This window comes from Paramisgurnus dabryanus, chromosome 12, assembly GCF_030506205.2.
Source record: "Paramisgurnus dabryanus chromosome 12, PD_genome_1.1, whole genome shotgun sequence".
NCBI lineage: Eukaryota > Metazoa > Chordata > Actinopteri > Cypriniformes > Cobitidae > Paramisgurnus > Paramisgurnus dabryanus.
In genome coordinates this window covers 2,545,341-2,565,344 of record NC_133348.1, presented here as the reverse complement: position 1 = coordinate 2,565,344, position 20,004 = coordinate 2,545,341, and the positions used below count along the sequence as shown (strand labels likewise).

The following is a 20,004-nucleotide window of genomic DNA, read 5'->3' as shown; positions in this document are numbered from 1 at the left end:
ATATACAAAACTATATTATTAGTGGTGTAAAAAGACCTTTCATAATAAACCGTTATATTTTTATTACCCTACAATGAGATGTTTTTATCTACATACACCGAGGGTCCCCTTACGTGGAAGTCGCCATTTTGTGCCGCCATGTTTCTACAGAAGCCCTTAAAGGTGCAGTGTGTAAATTTTAGCGGCATTTACTGGTGAGGTTGCGAATTGCAGCCAATGGCTCAGTCCACTGCTCACCCCTCGCTTTTGCAACGCACAGAGAAGCTACAGCAGCCGCCTCCAGAAAAACATCTCATTGTTGGAGACAAATTAGGGCTCTGTTAGGGCTTCTGTAGAAACATGGCGGCACAAAATCGCGACTTCCACGTAAGGGGACCCGTAAGGGGTGTATGTAGATAAAAACGGCTCATTCTAAGGTAATACAAACATAACGGTTTATTATGAAAGGTCTTTATACACCACTAATAATATCGTTTGGTATATTATTTAGCATTTCTGTCAAGAGATCCTTCTAAAAATTACGCACTGCACCTTTAACAGAAAAACTCTCCAACGATGAGATGTTTTTCCGGTGGCGGCTACCGTAGCTTCTCTGTGCGTTTCAAAAGCGAGGGGTGAGCAGTGGACTGAGCCGTTGGCTGCAATTCGCAACCTCACCACTAGATGCTGCTAAAATTTACACACTGCACCTTTAACAATGCTTTTTGTTGGATATTTATAACAAACAGAGTCGGTCATCGTGGCATCATGTACAAAACAAGCAGACAATCGACAACTGCACCTGTCACAAAAACATGAAGATGTTTTCTACTAACTAAGATTCCTTACATCTTAGGTAGTTTAATGTGAGTATTGAGTTCTTAAAAAAGAAAACTGTTGTGACAGTCACAGATGTTTTCCTTAGCAGATGGTTTATGTGTCGTTTTTTAAGTCAAGCACGCTGCACACACAACAGTGAATTGAGTTATGCAGCATTTTCCAATTTAGCAACCACCATAATTTTATATTAGTGAAAATGTAAGTACCCTTTGTTGAATCGCTCAACTCGCCAACTGGAACCAAAAATCTATACCTGAATGCCCTGTAGTAAAAGCATCTTTCAAATGCCTACATGTAAATGTAATTGAACACCTGCATTTTAACCAAAAATCGAAAGGTTACACAACCAAAATTATTGATTTAATAAGACGTGAGAGGGAAACTGCGTGTGGATTGAAGCTGTTGGAAAGCACACCGGGCGAGCCAAGTTTGGGCGGGCTTGAAATGATGTTTCTGAGGCTTCTTCTGCTATTTAATTATGGGAGTAATGTTATGCGTGAGCTATGATCATTTTAACTATTACCATCGGTATACAAGCCAATACAAACACATAAAGAGTCAGATAGTGTCATAAACTTGGTTTATGGTTATTTAAACTGGGAGCCGAACAAGTGCTTTATTTTATGAGACTTAAATGATGTAATATCAATGATATCATGTGCCTCATGTGTGAGAAAACATTTATGGCTCATCAAACTTTGAAGCTATGGTTCTGCAATGTCAAAGGGATAGTTCAACCAAAAATGAAAATTCTGTCATCATTTTCTGATCCTCATGTTGTTGTAAACCTGTATGAATTTCTTTTTTCTGATGAACACAAAAGAAGATATTTTGAGAAACGGTACCCAACCTACTATAGAAGTCAATGGTTACAATCAGCTGTGTGCTTACCATCATTTATCAAAATATCTTTGAACAACATGAGGATGAGAAAATGTTGACAGAACTTTCATTTTTGGGTGAACTTTCCCTTTAAAATCCCCTTGCCTTCTGCAGCTTTAATATGAAAAGACGGTTATAAATAACACACTTTGAAATTCCAGTTGGTGATGCTAACGGTGCTCAAATTACAAAATTCAGGTTTACTTTGACATTAGTGAATGCTAAGAATTGTAAACAGGCATTCAGTGGGTACTTTTATGGGCACTAGCTATTACGGGCAGAGGCGTGGCTATGGATGGGCAAGGGTAGGGAGTGCATAATACGGGATTTACGGGAATCAAACCTGGCACTATAATAAAAAAAAACTTTAGTCCAACAATTCTGTAACTTCCCACCACCACAAATGCAACGTGCATGTATTCAAATGAACTATAACACCGTATAGTGTTGTATATTATTTACAATAGTAAATAGTTTTTCCTGGAAACATTTACATTCGCCCCACATATCCAAATGCCCTACAGTAGGATGGCATAGTTATGCAACTCAAATGGGACTCTCAACATTGCACGCCCATTCCCCCACTAGTCACCAGATGGCACTCATCTTACATATCAAAGCCCTACTGTTTTTGCCTCATTTGACCTCATAACTGCTGTAGAAAAGAAAGACTTATGAGCCTTACCGAAATTACATGACGATAATCAGATACGCTTTGAACATGCCACCGCACGGAGATGTCAGCTTTTAATTTAAACCCCCTTCGCAGCACACAATCATGTTTCCACACTAAATAAAACACAGAGCATATTTATTGGGCTTTTCAACCCGGCCATTTAGGTCTCTTGTGTGTTAAATCTTGGATGTCTGATAACGCAGGCAGGTCTCAACAGATCTGAGGTGGGGAAGTTTATCATCGTTTTTGACCGGTGTCGGAAGTAAGATGTACAGTCAGCGAGAAAGCAGCTATTTTAAATAAACCGTGCAGTTTGCATGTGCAAGCTCCATAAGTGTCATTGTGTTGTGAGCCAAACCATAGCTGGTGTTTTGGTTACCAGTTATGAGTCAATGATTATAACATCCAGGATGTTATACTATGTAACCATTGTTAATAAAACAGCATACAATCATCTCTGATTCTAATCATTAGTACTATTAAGAGCACCATATACTGTACAAATAGAAATACTAAATCCATAAACTGTATTAACAATTGTTCTTGGTAGCAATTTAAATCAAATAGTTCACTAATGCAAAATGTCCATTGAGTTAATACATTCTTATTAAAGCATGCATCTAAAGATGTTTTTCTGTTCTGTCGTAATTTTTTCACCCTCAAGTTGTTCCAAACCAATATGATTTTTTATCTTCTGTGGAACACCAACAATGTGACTGTCAGCCGGAGTCCCCATTTGGTTTCCTTTTGAGTTCCGTTGAAGAAATAAAGTCAAATTGGTACGGAATGAGGATGAGTAAATGATGACAGAGCTTTTGAGCTGTTAATGCACCCAGTGCACCGGAAAAAGATTTTCGACACAGTTCACTTTATTAAAACAATTCATTTGGATTTAACATCAGTGTAGCAGACTTCTCGTTCAAATACAAATCCATTATGGTAAACTGACATTTTAAACTTAATACTTGAAATAGTAACTCTTTGGCACTTGATGTTTTTATTCAGTCAAGTGGCTTAAATGGATTTAAACCCCTTGGTCCAGTTTACTTAAAGGATTAGTCCATTTTCTAAAAAAAAATCCAGATAATTTACTCACCACCATGTCATCCAAAATGTTGATGTCTTTCTTTGTTCAGTCGAGAAGAAATTTTGTTTTTTTGAGGATTATGTTTTTTTTCTAATTTTAATGAACTTTAATGGACCCCAACACGTAACAGTTTTAATGCAGTTTAAAATTGCAGTTTTAAAGAACTCTAAACGATCCCAAACCAGTTATAAGGGTCTTATCTAGTTAAACGATTGTCATTTTTGACAAGAAAAAATTCTCGTCTTCCTCCGGTCCTGTGACGCACCTGCGCAACCTCACGTAATTGCGTAAGGCAATGGAAAGGTCACATGTTACATATATAAAACGCACATTTGCGGACCATTTTAAACAATAAACTGACACAAAGACATTAATTAGTATCAGTTGACATACAACAATGTTGGAACGGTCCTCTTTCTCCACACTTGTAAACACTGGGGCGGAGTTTCACATATGTCATCCGTGACCTCTTGACATGAATACATATTGCGTGAGGTCGCGCTGGCACGTCACAGGATTAATCCTTTAATGAAAACATAATAATACACACCGTTTAATTTCTTAAAGTCGCCATGAAACGGAAGTATTGATTGCCTAATTTTCCCTGTGTTGACGTATATCCGAGTGAAACCGGCTTCTGAAATGAAATAAGGCAGGGCTGGATTTGAATTTGTCCATCGAGATCTGACTGGATCTTCGAAGTTGGGCCGTGTTGCTAATTGCTAATCCCAGCGATCTTCTCTTGGACCATATGACCGGAAGTAAAGAGAGATCGTTTTGAGGAGGGGAGGAGATTTTTTTGCATTTTTGATTAAAGATTATGAGGGCACTTTAATTTTTCAAAAATAATGAAGCCCACAGATAAGTAATTTGTAAAAAAAAAACACAATATTCCAAACAAATAACAGTTTTTCATTTTTATTCATGGCGACTTCTAGAAAATTTTATTTTCTACTAACTTGGGCTGGATCCAAAAGCTACAGAGTGGAATGACATATTTTTGTAGGCAAAACCCGGAAGCGGGTTAGCATTTTAGCATTTAGCACTTTCGTTTTCATCTTTCCAAAGTTAATGTTTCTTTAATGCCCTTTTTTAACTCCCTAAATAAAATCTTGGGTTAGCATAAGCTAAAGACATTTTCAAGTTTTATTCTACGACGTAAAACACACCAGTACCAATACCCCACCTTTTAAAGCTTTAACGGTGTCTTTTAACTCTTTCCCCACCAGCATTTTTAAAAAAAAGTTGCCTTCCAGAAAATGTTCTTCTTTAAATATATAAACAAACAATATATCAGATGAAAGAACATCTTTCAAACAAAAAAAAACGTTTCCTCCTACCTTCATTAGTTCTCAAACATGGGTAGGTTTCTTCAAAAACACCAAATTTTGAGCAAAAAGCTGAGATAATTCCATTTTTGCAAAGGACTTTTGATAGAGATCAGATGCAGAGCGATCTTTAAAACATAAAAAGAGTTCTTTCACTTTCACGCGAGGCGCTACTTCCGGGTTGTATCAACCCAGTCTCACCCCATTTCGTCAATATTTGACGACACTTGACCATTCGTCATATGTTGACGTGAAGGGTATACCTTTCGCGTCATTTTTTGACGAACTGGGGACTTCAATACTATTACGTCCGTTGCATTCTCTTTCCTATTTTATTACCATTTGCGCGTCGGTTTAGGGTTAGATTTACATAATGACATCCCTACCCAAACCTAACTCTAACCCCAACGCCAGGTGACAACTGCTTCTAACCCCAACGCCAGGTGACAACTGTTTAATTTCGCGTACACTGTTTAATTTCGCGTACACTGTTTAATTTTGCGTAATTAAAAATGGGGTGAGACTGTGTTAGTTGTATAAGTTGCAGAAGTGCGCCACCTGGTGGATAATAGCGGTATTGCGGAAAGACGGAAAATCTCGTCATTGGCGGGGAAGCGTTTTCTCTTAATTGACGAGATGTCTCGTCAATGGCAGTGAAAGAGTTAAAGGGCGGTTGCTAACAAGTGTTTTTTACTAAGATGGGACTACAGACTTTGTCAGGGACTTTAAACATCATCACGCATGAGGATCTTGAAAACAACTCCACAATGGCACAATTCCCAACAAAGATTCATCCACAGAGTATTTTCTTATCAGGGAACATGTTTTTAAATGTGTTTTATATAAGTTTGAAAGAGTTATTGGAAGCTTGATGTGATGACGTTGATGTCGAGAGACCATGGAGAAGTTTCTCTTAAGGTTAGTAGAAAAACCAGCATACCAGCAAGACCAGCACATGTTGTGTTTTGGTGCTGGTTTAGCTGGTGGTCACCAAAAACACAACATATGCACAACCAGCATGGTCATAAGCATACCAGCACCAGCATCCCATGCTGGACATACCATCATGTTGTGTTTTGTGACCACCAGCTAAACCAGAACGAAACCAGCATGGACCAGCATGTTTTTTTTCAGCAGGGAAAACATTTGTTAAACACAGAGCTTATTTCTGGCGATAATCCAAAAATCTATGGGAAAAATGAATGGGCTTTTTGGCGAGGAAACCAGTATGCTGCTAACTTCCGAATTGGCCTACAAAAATACATCATCCCTGCGGCACTCTATAAAATGCCTTCGGAGGCTGCATTTCAGGGCAGGAAGGCATCAAGGCACCTTCAAATCCAATGTTTGCTTTACTTCCTGTCTCCTGAGATACCTTTACAAATAAAACTAAAATAACACCCTCATGCAAAGCATTCTGGGAACAAACATCTAAAAAAAGAAAAGGTTGATGATTCTCAGAATGTTTATTTGTTCATTTAACTTTAAACAAACTGTTGCCAGTAAATAACATAAAATTAAATCTACAGGCAAACAGCTGCACTGTAATTTTTTTTTGTGTAGAAATTACAGTATTACTGGGTATTACTGAAAACTAGCTGCCAGTAACATACTGTAGATTTTACATTTATGTTATTTACTAGCAACAGTTGTTCAAAGTTAAATGAACATGAAACATTTTCAGTCTTTGGGCTCTATCTTACACCCGGCGCAATGCAGCGCAATGCGCGACGCAAGTGTCTTTTCCACCCTGTGCAATTATCATTTTCATGTTTAGCGCCACGTTGTTTAAATAGCAAATGCATTTGCGCCCCCTTTTGCGCCCATGGGTGTTCTGGTCTGAAAACGAGGTGTGTTCAGGCGCATTGTTGGCGCGATGCTATTTTGAGGCAACTAAAATAGACTACGCTTTTGGCCAACAAAAACCTGCTCTAAAGTCTAAAGTCAGTGGCGCAATATGTTTTTTGTTATTTAAAGAGCGCATTAGTAATATGCGCCTATAAACGGGAAGACAACGCGGGTTTGCTTATCACAAGGTACATCAATGCGCAGCAGCACAAAAACACTTTTAAATATGAAAGATTAAAGGATTGAATGTAAAAGATTATTACTGAGTCTCTTGGACATAAATGAGGAATAATTATGAGACGTTAGAAGGCACAAAGAGCTGCTTCACCTGTAGCCTGGTAAGTTAATAAATGCTTTGCTTTTATTTGTGGATATGGTGAGATGAGAAACATTTTAAGTATACTTTGTAAAAAAAATCCCATGGCGCTGTTCTAGTGCTGAAACGCTTCGGCTCTCCGCACGTTTGTAAATGTTTGTAAAAACAATCTCTTGTTTGTATTTTTAAATTACAAACCTTTTCTTGCATATTTGCAAATTATTTTATGAGATTACATTGATTATGTAGGATATCAATACATTTACAGCCATTCAAAGCCTGCTATTTGTACTTCTATGACTGAAAGAAAAGGCTTTTAAAGGTTTTAATAAAAAAAAAAAAATGAAAACAACACATTTTTAATATTTTTCTTAAACTGGTGGTCTTCTTCCTCCACTTAGTTTTTCAGTTTACAAGGTCCATCATCTAAATAGGGATTACGCACAGCGCCAGCGCAACTGGCTTTTAAAGGGGATGAGAGCTGAGACTCTCATTGGTTTATTGCAAGTTACGCCCAAAACACACCCATTACTCATTATGAAAATATGTACAACCCCTTTCGACCATGCGCTCGGCGCACAAACCATTTTTCCTGTTGTTAAATTTGCAAAAGTGGAATCGGACACGCCCATTTAGACCATGCGCCGTGCTTAGATCGTTAAAATAGGGCTATTTATCTTCTACAGTAAGTTACTGGCAACCAGCCGCATAATTACAGCAAATTTTTACACTAGAGGAAATTGGTTATGGTGTAGAGAGTTATTAATGGTTAAAGCATTTCTTTAAAAGATTACCATGCTGACGACAAAGCATTTGCTTAGGGCTTTACCAAAGAGTTATTTTATTCCATATAATAGCAACTACAACAACAACATTAAGTCAACAAACAGCGAAGATTAAGCTTTACTGTAGCTGAACAGGTAGAGCATGCTGTCACCAACACTAAGAAAGCCAGATTCCTAGAGATTGCATGAACTGATAAAATGTAAAGACTGAATGGATTGTATGTAAAGGTATGTAAATGAAAAATGATGTTAGGCTAGTCAAAAAAAAGTTGAATATTTACCATATCTTTTGACTCATAATCTCCATTATTTATCTCTAAACAGTTGTGTGTTCGCCATTCTTCGTGTGCGTACACGTGTTGGCCTCTGTCTAGTTCACCCTAATGATTTTTCCTTCATCTAGTTCTCTCAAATATTTACGAAACATGTTTGTGACAAGTCTGAGAGATTTGAGTAAACCTTTTCATCTATTCCCACTAGCTACTGTCAGGGACTCAAAGTTGGCACTAGGATAATAGGCAGTTGCTCTGTTCATTATGGTGATTATGGTTTAATTGCTATAATGCCAAACCTCTGCAGAAAAGACAACATGCCTCTGGAGATCCGGAGATATGTTTCAGCACGCGTCAAACTTTAAAGTGTTCTCAATGGTGCATGCTCACCCACATACATTCCATCTTTCAAATCGCAGCGAGGGGTACTCATTAATGGCCCGCTTTCAAAACCCCCTCATGTTCCTCGCCAATGACTCTTAAGCTTTTCAGACTGATCCTTAAAGACTGTGGCCGTAAGCACTTGTGCAGAGATTGGCGTGGGCCTGAAGCTGCATACCGGTATTGTGACTAGCGCTACCACATTCAGTATACATGGAGATGACGGCAAAGACAGCCAACAGTATTTTAATATGAAACACATCAAGGGGGGCAACATTATTCCAAAAAGTTCTCTTTTTATTAAAGAGCACCTATTTCCTTGCTAAAAACTATGTTATTTTGTGTATATTGTATAATACAATGTGTTCGCCTGGTTCAAAAAACATTATTTTTCACATATCGTACATTTTTGTACCAATAACAAATACTTTTGAAATCAGCTAAACAAACACGCCCCTAACCCAATAGAATCTGGATCTTCTTTTGATAGACCCGCCCCACACATACGCAACCCAGGCAACGATGCCGGTTGGTGGACACGCCCCTTACTGCTGATTGGCTTCAAGTGTGTTTGGTACTCGGCATGACTCCCTTTTTTTTAAATCATGCACCCCGCCTTTAAATTTATACGGCTTGACTTTTCTTCTGACCTATATCACAATGATTTTTGGATTCTTTGTGCATGACTCGTGTTATAAGAAAATGTTGCATTATTGACATAAATCATGACCAGGCCCATACGAAATCCATGCCCAGATTTAATGCCTGTCATTGACAAGCACACATACCCCGCGCTTAAGCGTGTGTGTGAGCAATAGCCATCATTGACAACAGGCACACATATCCAGTGCGTGTTTGTGAACAGTCACTGACAAGCAGTACATAAACCTTGCATGTGCTGTTTGCTGTGACCGTTTATAATGACTATTTGATATTTCAGATGAAATAAAACGTACAGCGGAGGAAATCTCACTTGACTCTGTTTGCACTCAGCACATGATCATTATTTACAAGACGAATGCTCTTGTTATGTTTAATTTAAATTTAAAATTGCTTTTAAAAATTTATGAAAATGTCTTAATACGTGCTAAATGCATAATGAGAACATATTAACACAAGCTTAATATATAAACAATAATATATGTTATTATAATTATTCTATACAAAATATAATTATATCTTGACATGCACATTATCTGGTTAATGTTGGTCCAGTTTCATTCAGAGAACTGATTGGTTTGGTGTATTAATTTTTATTGTAAGCCTTGAAAAAGTAATTAAATTCTCTAATATCTTAACTTTATGTATGTGCACAATACATTAAAAACTGAAAACTAACAGAACTTTTTCTTCCTTACCCAGAGGGTACTGAAATTTTATGACATAGAAGGAAAATTAATTTAATCAGTTCTTCCAGAAATATAGTTTGCTGCATGGCTTAACCCATTATTGTACTGTTTTCATATAATTTGAGGTGAATCTGTCTCCAAATGTAATAAAATATAATTGTATTAATTATTATTATTATTGGATAATTAATTTCATTTCTTAAACACCTGGAGGAAACTTAAAAAACATTATAAACTGAAGAATATTCATGATGCTGTTATAAAACTATATGACAGAGTATTAACACTTAATGACATTTTAATGACAAATTACATTTGTACCACTGTAGTTGAGGTCAAGAAAAATATTCATGATGCTTTTATAAAACTATATGACACAGTATTAACACTTAATGAAATTTCAATGACAAATTCAATTTGTACCACTGTAGTTGAGGTCAAGAAAAATATTCATGATGCTGTTATAAAACTATATGACAGAGTATTAACACTTAATGACATTTTAATGACAAATTATATTTGTACCACTGTAGTTGAGGTCAAGAAAAATATTGATGATGCTGTTATAAAACTATATGACAGAGTATTAACACTTAATGACATTTTAATGACAAATTACATTTGTACCACTGTAGTTGAGGTCAAGAAAAATATTCATGATGCTTTTATAAAACTATATGACACAGTATTAACACTTAATGAAATTTCAATGACAAATTCAATTTGTACCACTGTAGTTGAGGTCAAGAAAAATATTCATGATGCTTTTATAAAACTATATGACACAGTATTAACACTTAATGAAATTTCAATGACAAATTCAATTTGTACCACTGTAGTTGAGGTCAAGAAAAATATTCATGATGCTGTTATAAAACTATATGACAGAGTATTAACACTTAATGACATTTTAATGACAAATTATATTTGTACCACTGTAGTTGAGGTCAAGAAAAATATTCATGATGCTGTTATAAAACTATATGACAGAGTATTAACACTTAATGACATTTTAATGACAAATTATATTTGTACCACTGTAGCTGAGGTCAAGAAAAATATTCATGATGCTGTTATAAAACTATATGACAGAGTATTAACACTTAATGACATTTTAATGACAAATTATATTTGTACCACTGTAGCTGAGGTCAAGAAAAATATTCATGATGCTGTTATAAAACTATATAACAGAGTATTAACATTTAATCACATTTTAATGACAAATTATATTTGTACCACTGTAGTTGAGGTCAAGAAAAATATTCATGATGCTTTTATAAAACTATATGACACAGTGTTAAAACTTAATGACATTTCAATGACAAATTCAATTTGCATCACTGGTAAAAAGTGGTCAGTTATGTTGTCTTGGTAAGTCAAGTTGTCATGACAAGTTATGATGTATTGGTTAATGTCAAGTTGTCTTAACAAACAATGTCATCTTTGATTGAATGAATGAAACTTAATGACAGTTGTCATAAGCGTGCAAAAAATATCCTTCATGTTCATGACACGTGTCATGTCATGATTTTGAAGGTGTCATGTCAGTCTTATGAACACCCCTTTAAGTAAAGTGTTACCATATCTTTTTAAAACATTTAAATTGTTCTGCAGATTTTTCCAAATAAGCAGATTCCATCTGGCCATGATCATGACATTAAGTCTTTATCGATTGATGATTGGTTCTTTCAACTAGAAGGCGGGATTTGTGTAGCCAGAACAGCTATGTTCAGCGTTGCATTGTCCACATTCATAGTAATAGGAGTGCTTACTCTTGTATATCTTATATCTTTGGTGTTAAGCAGCCGTTTAAATCCTCCCACAATGCAGTCAGAGCATGTTGGATGCCCCAGCTAAGTTTTGAGGTTTGGATTTAACCCAACAATTTGTGGCCTTAGTTACTGTCACATTATCATCTGTCTGTTTTCTGCAACTCTGACCTTGAACTGAGGACATCCCAGAGGAAAATATTATAGCTCGGTGGTTGATCTTTCAGAACACAGGGGACTTAATGGAGTCCTCAGTAATGCTTAATATAGACATCACCTTTGAGGTTTCTTCTTGGGTTTCCTTAGATGTTGTTGACATACAGCAAAAGTATAGAGTTACAAAAATATTGTGCACAGTATAGCTCATAAGTTCATATTAAAATCTCTGACTGTGCATTGTATATAATGTTCGTTGAATAATGATATGTCATTTAAATACGTGCAATACTGCAGCTCGTTTAGTGTTATGTATATAGTTACATGCCAGTCATTGCGTTAGGTTTAGGGCACTGGTTGTGTTTGCCTCTATATGAGAGCTCAGCTCCCCTCATCTGTCAAAGCCACAGAGCTCCATGGAATCCGAACAGGAGATATAAGTGCTAACTCGGTCCAGGGCCGCCCGATAGAAAGCTCACCAAGGGTTTAGTGTGACAGAGAGAGAGTGCTACCAAGGTCAGGTGTCGCCTTTCCTTGTCTAAGCCTCCCAGGTCGGTTGTAATATACTCCCTACGGCTCCCAGTCAACAGGGACTCACATGACCTCTTACCTCTTTTGCCATTGGCAGCTGCAAAGTCTCCACTAAACACCACCCGGACTGCATTTCTTCTCTCCCTGCGCCGCAAACAGCCACCACCACATAGGCAGTTTAGGTCCACGCTCAGCTGCATACATATCTGTAGATTTAGCCTGACGCTGCATTTTTTTCCATGCAAGGCGAGCTTAAATATGATCCAGACGTGTTTTATTTTAGCTTGTGTTTGTGGGACCCTGTCTTAATTTAACATGGCAGCTCTTATTGTCTGACCACCAGGACAGAGAAGCTCTCATGGTCTTGTGGTTTTGGCCAGTGTGCCTGGAGTGTCGGTGGAAAATCCCCTTTAACCAAACGGCACAGAGGACTGTTTAAACAGGACGGTAAATGGACACACCCACTCTAGCGAGAGATTGACTAGTTAGTTACAAAGAAAGGGCAGCACTTCAGATTGATGCTGTTTGAGTGTCACACATTTCTTTAATATATCAGTTGTTTCTCCAAGACAGCGAAAATGGAGAGCAAATTTGCTTGTCTCCAGCATTTCATATGCAGTATTTCGAAAGACACAGAGATCTTAGAAATGTCTCTATTAGCGTTTCAGAAGAGATCTAAGTCTGCAAAAAAAAGTCAATTAATAAAGTTACATATCGAGGGGTGAGAACCAGAGGGGCGTAAGTCACAATTTATTTACTTTACAGGAGGGCGAGACATATTTCTAATTTCATTATTTTATGGCGGAAGCTAGTTATTTTCATTTGTAAAGTTTTAAATATGGATTTTTTTCTTACAAGTACTTTATTTATCCCTGTTACCATTTGGAGTAATTTTTTAAGTTGATCCAACTTTTACTTTTTATAGTGTATATTTATCTCCACTTCACCCGAGAAAATATGACACTTAACCGCTGGAAATAAAGACTTTCTTATTTAGTATTTTTGTCTTGTTTTTAATATAAATATCTAAAAAAATCTTAATTCAAGATGCATTTTCAATACAAAAATTGAAATATAAACTTGAAGTGAATTTGTGCTTAAAACAAGCAAACAAATTTGCCAATGTGGTAAGAAATACAACTTAAAATAAATTTGTGTCATTCAATTTGCCATTAAAATGTCATTTAAGTGTTAATACTCTGTCATAGTTTTATAAGAGCATCATAAATATTTTTCTTGACCTCAACTACAGTGGTGCAAATGAAGAGTTTGGTTCCAAAACGCAATAAATGCCATTTTTGAAAAAATGAGTTACTGCCAAAATCAGTATTATATCAGGTCAGTACTTAAAAGTAAATTCTTAATTTTACGTGAAATCCAATATCCGCCGTGTTATTCTGTCATCTTTTCTCCCTTTTTCCCAAAACGCAATAAACGCCACTCCTCCTTTTCTACAGAATGCAATAAATCTGCTTAATAAAATTACAGTTTAAGATTCCACACCATGTAAACAAACAATGGCGGCGCGTTGAGTACACAGAGTCCTAGTTTTCCTCATCTACTTTGTACTTCGTGATCAACAAACAAACAAAAACAAAATAATACTTAGCATTGATAAACCTGTGGTTTTCTGTGACGGGAAAGAAACGTAAGCCATCAACATCTAATAATTTACGCGAGAGGCACTCGGGAGATGATCGCTTGTTCTCCCGACAGCATCAAGCTCTGTCATGCTAACACATTGACTCCAGGGGATCTTATGAAAAACTTTACATTATCTTACTCAAAGTCAATGAAAATCGAGCAGGACCGAAACAATTTACAGCTGATCGCTGTCAAAAAAGTTAAGCGACGACGTCAAGTATAACCACAGCAATGACAGTAAGTGTTTTGATTAATGCCACTAATGTTTATTTTTTTATCAGTGTGTACAACTGTTCAACTAAATAAATATTAAAAGGCAAAGATGAATGCACATTTAAACATTGATTATATAGATTTATAGAATTTTGAAAAAAAAACTTGTCATGGATTTACTGCATTTTGTGGAAAAATAATCCGTTTTTATAATAAATCTTTGAAAATCAAGTTATGGATTTGAATTTTTAATGTTATTATAACCTAAAGATGCCATGTGAAAGTTTGTAACAGAAAATAGTGTTTTTCATCTTGTTACTTTCTTGGTATAGAAAACGCGTTTTTACCGAAATTTGTCAAAATGGATTTATTGCGTTTTGGAACCAAACTCTTCAAATATAATTTGTCATTAAAATGTCATTAAGTGTTAATACTCTGTCAAATAGTTTTATAACAACGTCATTAAAATTCTTCAGTTCATAATGTTTTTTTTTAAGTTTCCTCCATGTGTTTAACAAATAAAATCAATCATTCATTCAATAATAATAATAATAATAATTTAAATTAATAAAATTGTATTTGATTGCATTTGTAGACTAAATCACCTAAAATTTAATTAAAACAATACAATAATGGGTTAAGCCATTGGGTCCATAGCTGAAAAAACAGTTAATCATATTAAATTAATAAAATGTTTTGTTCGTTTTTTTCTTCTATGTCAGAAATTTTAGAACCCTCTGTGTGAGGAAGAACAAGTTCTGTTTTTTATGTATTGTGCACATACATAAAGTTAAGTATAATCTTTTGCCGTGTCTGTTGCATTTTGTTAAGGTATTTAAAATTATTTGACATCCAAAATCCAAAAATTGTTGTTTAGTTAAAATCTACATAATTTTTTTTTAGCTTCATACTCTTAATGTATTTCAACAACTGACTCATTCTATTTATCCAAAGCAATTTAGGAGAAACAACTGAGACAGAGTTGATACTTGAACGAAACACAACGAGTACTTCATTAAAATCTCCTAAGCAACTTATAAACAGTAAAAAAATTTCTTTTGGTGTGTGCTCTTCAGTTTTGCACAAGACAGGGTCAGCGTAAAATAAACAACTACATTTTGTGTGAGATTTCACAAACTCATTATGCGCCGTTAATTGCACCTCACCAGCCGTCTGCTATATCAAAACTGGTGCGAACACAGATGTTCCTATGTGCAAATTAAAAGCAGGAGTCGCCCTACTGTCAAAAACACTCCAGGAATTTTAGAGTTAGAGAGAATAGTTTTGCAGTCCCTCTGAAATGCAACTTTGCCAACTTTGTTAAAAATATGCAAGCGACGAATCTTTCAGTGGGTTGAGATGGGTAAATATTTTCCCAGTTGTTAAGGATGAGCTAGTGGTCCAGCTATGTGCTCGTTTTAATGATGGGGTTTGGATGGAAGACATTCACCTAGTAACTTTTCCAGGCTTAACATGGCAACTTAATCACTGACGCGAGCTAGACATTGTACACCGCTATAGTGAAATATTAACGTCCAGAAAAATGGACCTGCAATTATTGATCTTTTCAAAGTAATCCCCTAGCACTTGCGAAAAACCAAAGGAAATAGCTCAACACAGAAGACTTCAAACCGGGGAAGGATTATTTCCCCGTGGAGAATCAATATCATTAAAAACAGTTGTTTTTCTCCTCTTTGAATTAGTTGTTTAAGACTTTGAGGTCATTCTGTGCAAACCCAATCTGTCTCTTGGTCTTTGCGAAAAAACACATCTGTTTCCTTTGCGCCATGTAAAAACCAGTTTGGACCACGTAGAATCACATTTTCTGTCAGCTGAAACCTCCCTGGTTACACCAATGATACGCACATGCGTGGATGAATATATTTTGGCTGAATATAGGGTCTTTTAGTTTGCTTGTAAGAGTCACTGCTCTTTGGTTCTCATGTCATCACCAGAAGGTTTTCTTTCTGACACAAGCTTTGAAGGTATTCAAGAAATCATCCAAGCCATTCAGGCAGAGCTCAGGAAACAGCCACCCATCACAGTCTAGACACCAACTTTAATAGAGTTTATAGCTCTGAGACACTGACGTTGCTGGGAGTATCTCATGAGAAACATACTATAGCAAAATATATATATATTACAAGCTTTGGGGTTTAAAGGAAACAATCTGTTGAATGTGTGACTTGAAAGGACTTGGCAAATTTAGGGGCTGTTTACACGTTAACATTTTCAGCCAAAAATGGGGAAACTTTTTTTGTGTTTTGGATGGCCATTTACAGTGAAAATGCAAACTTCGGGGTTCCCGCACCTTAGTTAACTTCAAATTCCAAGTCCAATATCCTCATATTCAAGGACTAAATGTGGGGACACATTTCAAGTGAAAGCAAGGTTGAATTGTGTTACGTTTTAAGATAAATTGTTACAGTTCCCTTTCGAGGGAACTAGCGCTACGTCACTGCGGTGACACTTTGGGGACGCCTCCAGGGGTAAGTGTATATTAATGTGTATATCGAATTCAACCAATGGTGAGGCTTAACGACAAAGACAGGGTGACGCAGGACCCAGGAAGTATATCGCTTTCTGAAATATTGCCAAAGATGGCATTACAGGGACACAGGAAGTATGGCAAGGGAGATGCAGCGTCTCGTTCCCTTCTCAGAGAACAACAGTTACATACATAACATGAGACCTTTTCATGTGTCAAACACAACTATGCAAAAAAGCAGTTTGGTATGAATCAACATGATATGTATGATATTATCCTACACTACACAGGGAATAATATGGATTTTTCAAGAAAACTTCTTGCATAAAATAGATTCAAGCACTTTAATGACCTGTATCTATGTGTGTATATTTTCAAAAACTTCCCAGGGCCTTGAATTTTTTTCCCCCAGATTTACAAACTTTCAAGGATTTTAAGGAGCTGTGGGAACCCTAAAATTTTTGGAAACCGGTTTCAAAAAGTACGATTTTAAAATTGACGCTGTTTTAATTTCCGTGTAAATTACAAAAATGCAAATCTGTAATAAAAACGGTGACGTCACATGCGTATTACACATTTAGAGGGCGTGTACACCAAGACGTTTTATTTTCTGTGGTTGCCGTATGTTTTCAATTGTTTCCAATGGAAGTGCTGCGCTTTTATAAAATGGCAACAAAGGGCGGTTTTGGTTTGAAAAATGTTCAACTTTGAGTGAAACGCTTAGCTTGTCAATGTCACTTTTCACTCAAGACTTCCAATCACAGTGGAGAAGCGACGGGACAAATACCACAACAACCAGTGCATCGTACAAAGATTGAATCCGAAGTATCATAGCAACAAAGCACTCACTGTAGCTAAGAAATGTTGGCAAGTGCATTTTCAGAGGCAATCGCGTCACTGCGCCCATACTGACCATTGCCCATCATTCATAACAATACCAGTGACGCATCTTGGTAATATTAAGTATCTTTGGTCCACCTAGTCTACATGCATGCAAGAGTACTTGACAACCATAACAACAACAGCGGCCTAGAGGACTGTTTGTGCTACTCAAGATATATTTAATGCTTCTCCAACAAAGTTTACAAAATGCAGCTTTATAGTCCAGGTAATATAGCTACCTCATTGTCCATCCAAACAAAATTGCTTGATGCTTTTGCCATCTTGATTGTTTTTTTATTTATCGCTCTGTAGAAGAATTTGTATGTTCACATGCATGTAGTGTTTGTTTACAAAGTAACAACCATCGCCAACTACAGGCCTGGCATGCATAAATGTAGCATTTTAGTTGTTTTTGCAGATCCACGTAAAAACAGGGGTTGTTTTGACAATGTTGTGGTGTGTGTGCAAATTTACCAAAAATTGACTAAAATCTACTTATATTTAAAATCTACTAAGTGCATTTCAAGTTTAAATAGTTACTATCTTTAAAATATAGTTAAAATATAGATAAAGGGCAATATTAACCTCTTCCATCTGTCAATATAAATATGGGTGATTCTCACGAAATCCAGATTTAGAAGGTGTCCAGCATCAGATTTTTTTTTTTTAAACCTTGAAGCCAATTTTTTTTTGCACATATAAGATTAAGGTCTGAACTTACTATAACCATTACTTTAAGAGGATTGAAAAAATACTTCCTATAGAATTATTTACAATTTTTAGATTATCATTATCAAAAATGATCATGATATTACATTAAATATATGCATTTACAAACTCATGTTTCGGTAATGAGAACTAAAAAGTTGTCTAGGTACTATGAGAAACAAAATTTTAACTTTTAATTGGAGAGAAAAAATAAGAACTGCTTACCTGGTAGCATTCTTGAGTGTCACAGTCAATTATGTCCCTTCCAACATTTTTTTTTAAATGTTAGTTCCTTGAGGGCTTAAACAATGATTGAAAATTGTTGCGGGGGATGAGAAAATTGGTCTTGGACACATTTATATTCCTTATTATTGTCTCAACATTTACCAATTATCACCAAATACCACATGTTTCTTTACTGTAAATGTTTATAGTATAACATGCACTGAAGCTTTTTATTTTTTTAGATTTTTTAATTATAAATATTTCCATGTCAAAGAACCAAATCCAGTCTTGGACACGTTGCGGTAATGAAAATGTACCCCTTAAATGTGGAAAAAAAATTGGTTTGTATGATGTCATTTGAAATCATGTGCAAAATAGTACATGAAGATATGTTTTTAACTGTATGCTTCTTATTTCGATATTTACTTTTGTATCAGAATGTTTCATGACACCTCATAAGTCTAATTTCGCGAGAATTACCCACATATGATTATGATATAAATATATATGAGCTTAACAATGGAAAAACGGTAACTTACTCTAATTGATTATCCATTAAAGTCCTGCTCAGCAAATACTGGCTCAAACAAGTAGTGAACAATATGAACACTGTCTCGAAACATCTGCTGTTTGCATTTAATTCACCTGCTATATTTACAAGTCTCACTGGGATACACAAGTCTTTAAGCGTAACTAGTGCAGACAGAGTACACTCTTAAAAACGCTTGACGGCAAATTTGGCCGCTACGCTTGGGTCCCAGAACCAAACGATTTTAAGCAGGTGTAAAAGCGTTTAAGATGTGGCCGACATCATTTAAAGCAAGCATCATTTAAGACTTGTTGGGGTTCCCGGAGAGAACTAAAGACCCAGAGCTTATTTTATACCGGGAGCTTCAAGCTGAGCTTATGACTGTGAGCTCTGCAGAAGATCGTAATCACAAAGCTTTCCACTGAGCTTTCCACTCTCAACGCTGTGAAACAACCGCACCATGTGTGTAACCATTGTTTCATCCCAAACAGCAGAATGCCGCTGGCATGGCTTCCTGGCACCTAGAGATGACCAGGATTTGGCAGAATAGCAAGAGGACATCGGGAGGTCACACCGCCTCTTTGTTTTTTGTTCACACCAGTGCAAAATCTATGATTATTCCACTCCAACATTACAGACATAAATGTAATTAGTAAAGAAAAACCTAAATATTTTTCCATTTCTGTTTTCTTGATAAGAGGCAGCTGTGTTTCTGCATACAGACAAAGGCCTGGACTGCACTGGCAGCCTCTAGAAAAGATAATCTCTTGTTATGACAGGCACTTTTGGCTCTGTGATTTTGGTACAGCTGCAGGGATCTTCTCTGGCAGGCGTGGATACAGTACTGGCATGACGGGACTGTGTATTTTCCTGTGCCAAGAAGTGTGTTGGTTTGGTAGCTGATCTTCGCCCATTCACATGATGGGAAGCTGATCTAGGCTTAATTTGTCTCTCAACACTATAATGCAGGTTCAAGTCATCTTCCATCACGGCTTAACTCCCCTTAATCCATAAAGAATTAGAACCGGACCGCTGTATTCAGATCGTATTGCATTTGAGGCAATCTACCTTTAATGTGGCATGTAATAAAAATATCAGGTATTGAATAAAACA

General features: G+C 36.3%; 1 protein-coding gene across 2 annotated transcripts in view; it reads right to left on the bottom strand.

Moving 5' to 3' along the window:
• The window catches only part of aig1 (androgen-induced 1 (H. sapiens)), a 54,299-nt gene that overhangs the window by 5,635 nt on the left and 28,660 nt on the right, over positions 1-20,004 (bottom strand). The window lies entirely within an intron of this gene.